We start from the raw sequence: 8,313 nt of genomic DNA, 5'->3' as shown, positions 1-8,313 counted from the left end.
CTATGCTAGTCGTCATCTCAGTCTACTATCGTGGAAAACATTATTTGCTCTAGTCTGTCATCTCGATCTCCTTGAATTTGCTGTTGCCTATTCTGGCTTAGCATCACTTCTTCTCATCCTCGAATTGGTTAGCTTTCTACATACTTGGCTAATAGAAGAAAATCCATAATCGAAAAGTTGTGCTCGTCCCGTAATAATATATTCTACGACTGCTGCCATAACTCGTGTTTCTTCCAAACACTCTTCTTATTATACCATCCTAGTTACCTAGACATTCCTAGCTCTTGTCGGATGTGGTAGGGAATAGGATGTGATGAATAAAATGTCCGATCTTGAACAAGACGAGCTCAAGTAATGGAATAATTCCATAATAGCCAGTGCTATTTCAAGGATAATGAGGAAGTTAAAATCAAGGTAAGATCAAAAGCTAGAACATAATCTAGAATGAAACTGAGATACGATATGATAGGAATAAATCAATACTGGAGGTAGAAACAATCCACTAAGTGGAAAATGAATATATTGTCCACTGTTAAAGCAAGGGGTAAAAATTTCCAACACAAACGGGTCAGGCTCAAATACAGTGGATCCGGAAAAATTTTCTCAATAGTAAATAGTTCTTCTCCTGTGGGAGTTCAAATGGATGCAGAAAAATTTTAAATACGACCAAGCGGGATAGGGACTCAATAAGTCTACCCTCATGACTACTCTAGCGATAATACGCGCGGTCCCGGTGAAAGTACCTCTATTGCGAAGTACAATTGGTCAATAGTATTATGCATCCCATGAGGTCTCCATACTACGTTCGTCCTATTAAGGTCGTGTCTATAAATCGCGATGAAAACTCTAACTCTCGTCGTATTATCTCAACGGTTGGTTTCTCTGCTCCTCTTCTTCATCTTCTTCTCGGTTTATGTTCCTTCGGTTCCCTCTTCTTCTCGGAGGTATACTATAAAGGAAAAAGAGTTATATAACTATCGACTTCTAAACTAACCGTTCGTCATTACAAAATACAAATCCTCGTTTTTCTTACTTCACTTCTATATCTCATTTGTGATCTCAAAGTTCTCAAAATTCTCGTCTACTCTATTTCTCGTCTATCATCGTTCGAAATTCTCATCAATCTCTATTTCTCATTTATCATCAAGCCTCAACATCATCATCTTTCTCAAAGCTCTGATAAAGATAGTGAAACTCACTAATCATCTACATCTCTGTATATATATATATATATAGAAAATTGCCTCTCTCTCGAGGTCTTTTACAAAAGTAGGATCCTATGTAGAAAGGTCCTAACACTAAAATGATGCTTTAACTATACAAGCATCATAGGTACTAAGCATCTATAGATCTATGCTATGTACACATACACACTATATTATGCCTCTCTACCTATATATATACATATACGTATATATCAACTATGCATCTATACATATGTACGCGTCTACTAGATACACGTGATCGCTAGTCGTCGTCTCCTGAAATCCTGCTCGTCGCATCGTCAACCTCCATATCCTCACTCGACTCCGTCTCCTCACTCGGCTCTGACTCCTGACTCTCGTACTCGTCGATCAGTCGGCAGACGCTATCGTCGCTCGGCTCATCCTCGACGTCGGTGTCCATCATCGGACCATAAACCGGCACCTCGGGAACAGGTACCCATGTCTCGATTCCGTTGACAGCGATATGACGCTGTAATGGCTGGGTCCGTCCGTGGCCGACCGTCATCTCTGGAGTTTCCTCATCCGGGTCCTCCTCATCACTGTCCAGGTGTACTGGCCGAGACCTTCCCTCCTGGGCGTCTCGGGACGGTGAAAAAAAATCGAGTGTATATACGTCTGAAAAGCCAAAATGCCCGGCTCAGGCAACGGGGCAACCCTCGGATAAGGATCAAAGGGCACATACTGTATCTGAGGCTCAATAGAAACAATCGGCTATACTAGCCTCAACATCTCTCCTCGTATTCCACATCAACTGCCTCGTATCAGAATTCATCATCTCAAACAATTTCGTCATCAAAACAATTCATAACTCATTAGTAAATCAAACTCAGCCCTCAACAGGGAAGCAATAAGAAACAACATCAACCTCTTACCTCGTTAAGCCGGAGGAGATGGGGTGCTGGGGTTCTGTTTCGAACTGACTCTCTCAAATTAGCCTAAGAATTCAAATTAGGCTAGTACTCAATTTTAAAAGAGTAGAAACAATCAAAGGTTCAACTCAGTCAAGCAATAGACTCAGAGCAGATAACCTGCTCTGATACCACCCTGTCGCAGCCCGAAAACCCGACACTAGTGATAGTGGGGTACGAGTATCGATACGACTATTTTTAAAAGAATAAAAGATAAGAAGGATAGGTCGAACATCAAGCGGAAGCTCGCATCAAAAGGTGTTAAGGAAATTATCATAAATGAACCCAAGGGTAATTTCGTCAATGTCGTTATAACTTTTTAATTATCAGGAATTTCAAAATCAAAAACAAAACGGGTATCGCTCATTTTTCGTAAGGAAATCATAATATGCAGAGTATCGCAGCAAAAGGCGAATCGATTATATGTATGAAGACATATAACCGTGAGTACATTGCTTAACTTCAAAAGAAAAGTTAAAGTATATCCTTTATCAAGACTTTATCGTCAAAATGGAAATACGATAAAGTAAATACATCCTCTAACAATTCCCCGCCAGCACCAGACCAATCTCGCTCCTCGCTTAGCCTGCACATTTAGAAATATATGCAGGGCGTGAGTACATAATACTCAGTGGGCAAACGCCGAAAAACAAGAAAGGTGCTCTTAGAGCTATAAGTTTGAAGCTTGCCACATCTCAGCAATACACAGAAATAAGATTAGCGTAAATGAATCTGTGCATGCAGTTTTCATAATCAAGGTATCATAAATAAACGATAGCGCTATCAAAGTACTCATCTTGCATGTACCACATCTACAACTCATCATTATCAAAGGTACTGAGAAGTAGGCCTCCCTCTCAAGTACCGTGACCGGCCGACCCGAAGACGGCTCGCAGTCACCTCTGTGCACAAAATCCCGCTTGTGGCAGGACCGAATTCGTCTCATCAGTAGAGGGTAACACACAAGTCATTATCAACAAAAATCGGCAAGTCAAACAGTTCTCAAACATCATTTATCTCAAAACATTTGATAAACTCATAACATCATCAAAACAGTTTTAGAAAGCTCATATGATATATGTATATTCAAAATATTGCCCACCTGAAGACCTTACTCAAAAACTCCCGTCAAAGCGGAGTTACTTACTTCCCTGCTCTGCTCGTGTCTTCAGGGATCATCGTCATTGTCGAAAGTTCATGTCAAATAATGAATCTCGATTAGAACTTAACGACGAAAACTCATGCCTTAACTCATGCTTTATCTTATATTCTATCTCTTAATCGACTCTACATAACATCTTCACTCATTTCAAATTCTTAAGTCCAAGGATAGGTTTCAAGAAAATCATGGTTCTAAGTCTCGATTTATCTCCCATATAAGACTCGTCTAATCTCATTAAAACACTTAGGCAACATAAACACATAAGGCACATAAGAAAATACAATCAAACATCAACAAATCATGTTCTGTTTTCCCACTGACTCGACTTCAAAATTTAACACGTTCTGACTCCGACATCTCCTGGACTCCAGACTCATACCAAAAGAAAGGTATTTGAGTCTAGTTTCATTTAAAAAAAAAGTAGAGTCAGAAACTCAAATTGGTTTGGGAGATATGGCGTTTTTACCACGGTCTACCATATTCGGCAGTTTTGAGCAATCGGAAACATTGATTTTTGAAAAATAGTAAACGTTGTCAAACGGAGCTCAAACTTGGTGGATATCTAGCCCATACAGTAAGGTTGATACCATAAAAATATGGAAATCTAGATCACACAGGAAGCTACTGAAATGAATGACTTTGTCCCCTGTTCTCTGAAATTCCCGGTAGAAATGTGCAGATTTGGTTTTGAATTTTATCAAAATAGTAAATCAAGTCCAAATGACTTGCAATTTTACCGGTATTCTCAAGACTCATGTAGGGACATGCTGTAAAATTTTCAAAGCCATTAGACATCGACAACCCGTCGATCACAGTAGGTCAGTAGCCTACGAAAAATCACCAAAATTTCATCTCAAACTCTTAAATGCTCAATTCAACATTCCTTCAAAGAAAACCAATCAAAGCTCATTTTAAACACATATAACACTCAAAAACATTCAAAAACATTAAAATACTCATCATACTCAATCTCAAATCTCCTCTTACATCATAAACTCAAATCTCAAGGAAAACGTTTCTACAAACGTATCAATTCAATCCTCTTTTCAATTTCATGCTCAAAAACACTCAATCATTCATTATTGACTTCATACATCATATAACTCATTTTACACAAATAAATCCCCTTTTATCATGCCAACTAAACTCTAATAAAAACTCATATATCCATATAAACTCTTCATAAATCATGACAACTTTCACATAATGGTCATAAGCAAAATAGACCTCATGTTATCAATCATTGACTTCTCAAGATATGAAAACTCAAAAATTCTCATAAACTAACTCAAGTCAAAATTTTACTTAGCTTAGAAAAGACTTAATCAAACATATTAAAACACTAACATCATGTTCAATTACCTATATTTTAAGCCAAAACACTTAATAGACATATATACAAGAAAGTCCTAATTTTTATTAAACTAAACTCTTTGAAATTTTATAAACTCACATGGATCTTTAATCTCATCATATATCTATCAATTTTAGTCATTTAAACTCACATATACTCCATCAATTTTATAAATTAGAGCATAGATACACATAGCCCTAATTTTAGTAAACTAACTCATATCAAAATCATCATTTGACATCATATGCTCAATTTACTCCACTAATCATCATCATATACATCTCATGGACTCATATACATCATCAATCCATCACCTTGATCATCAACTCAAAAATTCCCAAATTGGGGTAAACTAACTCAACCAAATTTTTACATCACAAGGCATAGCTTTTCAAAACACACACAAATCATTACCAAACATCACATAGATCATTTTTCTCACTTCTATTCAAGGAAAGAAGAAGAAAATTTTTTGAAGAGTAGAACACCCAAATTTTCGAAAATCTTGAAGAATAAAAGAGGGGGTGATTTTCTTGCTTCAATCCTTCAAATATACTCATATATATCATCATACAAGTTTAATCTATGAATATAGAGATCACTTACTCAAGTTTTTCACCAACAAACAAACTTTCTCTCACTAGTCTTGAAGCCAATCTTCAAGGATTTCCTTGGATTCAAGTTGATAGGAGGTGTTTAGGTGGAATTTTGTTGGTGATTTATGTGTGTGGCATATTTTGGTGAAGCTTCGGAGGTCTCTCCAATGGTTGACAATGGAGGAATTATGAGAGAGAAAGGAGAGAGAGAGGTGGCCGATTGGTGAGGATGAAGGAGAGAGAGAGTTGCTTGAGAGATATGAATGGATTTGCAAGATTTAGATGATCTTATAGAGATTTTGCAAATCTTAAAGAATATTGGCAATTAATGCCTTTGATCTCTCTCTCACTCTAATCTCTACACTATCAATCCTTATTCTCTCCATAATATACTCTCAACTCTCTACTCTCTCAATTCTATACTTAGCAAAATTTAGGCATATAACATATGGTAGAGAGAATTAAAATAAAGTGTGAGAAGGGTGATTAAATAATAATCACAAAAACTATGGAAATATTACTCATTAATAAAGTACCATAGTATAATTATTCATGTGACCCAAAATAAAATAATTATAGCACTAATATTAGTGCACTCACTCAATTATAATATTCCTCATCATAGGAAAAATAATTTAAAAATATTATGCTTGGAAAAATTTCCATAAACCGGCATCATTCGATTTCTCGGTAAAAATAAACCGCACTTGCTTTGGAAACTTAATCAAAATTCCAAGTGCTAAAGTCTCAAATAAAAATCACAATAATTTGGTCATAATGACACACGTAACAGAAATCACATAATCAATCAGTCACGTAATTTCACATAACATCACATCAAAGCAGTCGGCAAACACAAACAGACTAAACGTCTCTCTCTAACCGACTATTTTCATCAAGGTTCTCACTCTTTCTTTCTCGACTCTATTTCCAACTCATTATTCCTATTTTCTTAATAGGACAGTCAATCTCTGATATCTCAGTATCCGGTATCTCTATTCCCGGTAGTTGGAAATAAAATAAAATCTCAGCTCAATTCAATCAGCATCTCTATCTCAACTCATTTCTCAAATCTCATCACTCTAATTCCATCGTCGGTTTATTCACTCGTATTTCTATTTAAAAGACAATCAGTCTTATTTGGTCATAAAAAAAGTAGTCTCGTAATTCGACATCTCAGTACTCTCAATAGTGTTAAGACACTATCTCACAACATAGGAAAAGTACGGGGTGTTACAACAGCAAAATCAGCAATGTCATTCCATACGGGTGGTTGATACTACAGTTGAGGATGCAGAGCAGCGGGATCATACTGAGCAGAGGAATGACAAGGGAAAAGGCAAAGTAGTGGAGGACGACGATGATGACTTGGAGGAGCTTGCAGCGAAACAGACGCCTCCCCCTACCGAGGATTCGAGCTCTTCTGCTGTTAAGGAGCCGGTTCCAACTCTTACGTTTCCCAGGCCAGAGTACAAGCCTGTAGCACCCTTCCCGAATAGCCTGGCAAAGCCGAAGATGGATAAGAAGTTAGCCAAGTTCATGGAGATGTTTTCAAAGCTTCACATCAACATTCCTTTACTTGATGCTTTGAGAGATATGCCAGGCTATGCCAAGTTTCTCAAGGACGCAGTCTCCAACAAGAAGAAGTTGGGGAAATATGAGACGATAAATCTTTCCGAGGAATGCAGTGCTGTGCTACAAAGAAAGCTACCATTGAAGAAAAAGGATCCTGGCAGCTTTACCATCGCTTGTATGATGGGAGGACAGAATTTCTCTCGTGCTCTTTGTGATTTAGGGGCTAGCATCAATTTGATGCCTCTCTCTATTTTCAACCGGTTGGAGATTGGAGATATCAAGCCTACCTCTATTGCATTGCAGATGGCAGATCGTTCCATCACATATCCCAAGGGAATTGTGGAGGATGTCCTAGTGCAGGTGGAGCAGTTTATTTTTCCTGCAGATTTCGTAGTCTTGGACATGCCGGAGGACAAGAATACTCCATTGATCTTAGGACGTCCGTTCCTAGCTACCGGCCGTGCGCTTATTGATGTGCAGGATGGAGATCTCACATTTAGAGTCAATGATGAAAAATTGACTCTATCTATCTATGATGCTATGAGAAAACCAGCCGAGCCGCCGTTGGATGAGTGCAACATGATCGACTCTCTGATAGCTTTTCCTGCAGCTGTAGAGGATCCTTTGGATGAGTGTATCACACAGAAACCTCCACCAAAGGAAGTTCCCCAGAATGAAATGATTAATTTGGCTGACAGTTTTCTAGCAAATTTGGAGGATGAAGAGGTTGAGAAGAATGAGCTCCCCAAGTTTGAAGCCAAGAAAAAAACTCAAGAACCAAAAGAAGTTCTGACTTTTGAGAAGTGTTTGTTTTTGGAGTATGATGGGGGGGTCTTTGAAAACCCATACCCCCAAGAAGAAGAAAGTGAAATTCCGGATTTTTCGGAATAAGAATGAAAAGGGGGCAATGCTTGTGGAGGATGTCCGAGCCAAGAAAAGTGTTTTGGTGGAGAGGGCACCAAAGAGTAGAAAACCTTTCCAATGGTTAGAGTGTTGTTTCCGACCTCCATGAGTTTTTGAGGTATCGTCGAGCTCTAGACGTTAAATTAAGCACTTGTTGGGAGGTAACCCAACCTTTTTCTTTGTTTTGTTTTCCTTTCGTTTAGTTTCTTTTTGTTTCTTTGTTTTCTTTGTTTTCTTAGTTTAGTGCAGTTGAGCTTGGAAGATGCGGGAACTCGCGCTTGGTTCATACCACCACCATGGAGCATGTTTTTTCTGTGAGTAGTGACACACATATCATCATCCCTCCAAACTTATTTTCGAACTTATGTTCTGTAATAAGTTTGGGGAGGGAGGTGAGAGTAGATATGTGTATCACTTTTATCTTTTTGTTAGCTTTCTTGTTTTATCCTGCTTGGTTGGTGGTGTGTGATTGTTTTTGAGATGATTATTGCTCCTTTAGATTTCTGGTGAGATGCCAATGATGATTTATGTGAAAAAAAAATTGAATTTGATTTTCTTTGATGATTTAAGCATAATTGGAACTAATTTG

General features: G+C 37.9%; 1 long non-coding RNA gene across 1 annotated transcript; it reads right to left on the bottom strand.

The window, feature by feature from the left end:
- Positions 1 to 2,520: 2,520 nt before the first annotated feature.
- LOC131007612 (uncharacterized) lies at positions 2,521 to 5,597 on the bottom strand. The gene is made up of 3 exons (XR_009096179.1): positions 5,257 to 5,597; positions 3,237 to 3,300; positions 2,521 to 2,720 (listed from the first exon to the last, which is right to left on the bottom strand). It is a non-coding gene; the product is annotated as an uncharacterized LOC131007612 (long non-coding RNA).
- Positions 5,598 to 8,313: the final 2,716 nt, after the last annotated feature.

Source organism: Salvia miltiorrhiza, chromosome 2, assembly GCF_028751815.1.
Source record: "Salvia miltiorrhiza cultivar Shanhuang (shh) chromosome 2, IMPLAD_Smil_shh, whole genome shotgun sequence".
Classification (NCBI taxonomy): domain Eukaryota; kingdom Viridiplantae; phylum Streptophyta; class Magnoliopsida; order Lamiales; family Lamiaceae; genus Salvia; species Salvia miltiorrhiza.
Note: the sequence above shows the minus strand (reverse complement) of the source record. Positions and strands in the feature narration are given on the sequence as shown.